Raw genomic sequence first — 949 nt, 5'->3', positions numbered from 1 at the left:
AAGTCGAACATAGCCAAATGAAATATATATATATATATATATATATATATATATATATAAAATATTAGATAGACAAAAATATTAAATAGAAAAAAACCGTTTTAATTAAAAAAGCATCATTTAAGTATTTGTTAAAAAAAATGACAATACAAATTAGTTATTAACTATCATGGGCCAAAGAATTGCTCTTCTTCTCCGACGAGTCTGGAAAATCATGAGAGTATTTCACTCATCTTATTCTTTTTAAGTTGTCTGCACAGTCTGTTGCTAAATAAACTAATTAAGATTATAAAAATATTAGAAATTTTCAGCAAAAAATAATTTTAATGCGAGATAAAAATCTAAGAATACCTGAGCGGACAATTATTTACTATACATATTTCTGTATCTATTAATATTCATTAGTCTATTAATTTTATAATAATCGCAAGAACATAACAGAGAAATCACTAATATTATCTAATAATTATCAATAATCACCACACATTTTTTTTTTAAACAAAGAAACGATATTATATAAATACATATATGTAAGGTGGAACGGGAAAGAAAGACAGTGAGCATAAGTGAAAAGAATGGAGAAGACTATGTCGTAATCAATAGATGTGGAAAAGTTTAGGAATTGTAATTCACAAATATATATATATATATATATATACACACGCGTTATCAGCATATTATAGGTAACCAAATAATTTCGGAATTCAATTGGTTAATTAATTATTATTTTTTTGTTTTACACATGTTGATATTAAAAAATTGATAATAAAAAGTTGGGAACTTTATATAAAAATGAAAGTATATATATATTGTGACGTTACCGTCTCGCGCGCGTCCGCCGAGTTCCTCTCCGATCGAAAAAGCGCGGGCTGAAGTGCCGCGCCAGTCGAATCATTGCGAGAACCGTACCGTTACCTCCAGAGAGGCGTCATTAATTGAGATTTCGAGC

Source organism: Formica exsecta, unplaced genomic scaffold, assembly GCF_003651465.1.
Source record: "Formica exsecta isolate Colony F162 unplaced genomic scaffold, ASM365146v1 scaffold393, whole genome shotgun sequence".
NCBI lineage: Eukaryota > Metazoa > Arthropoda > Insecta > Hymenoptera > Formicidae > Formica > Formica exsecta.
This window is presented reverse-complemented; position numbering follows the sequence as displayed.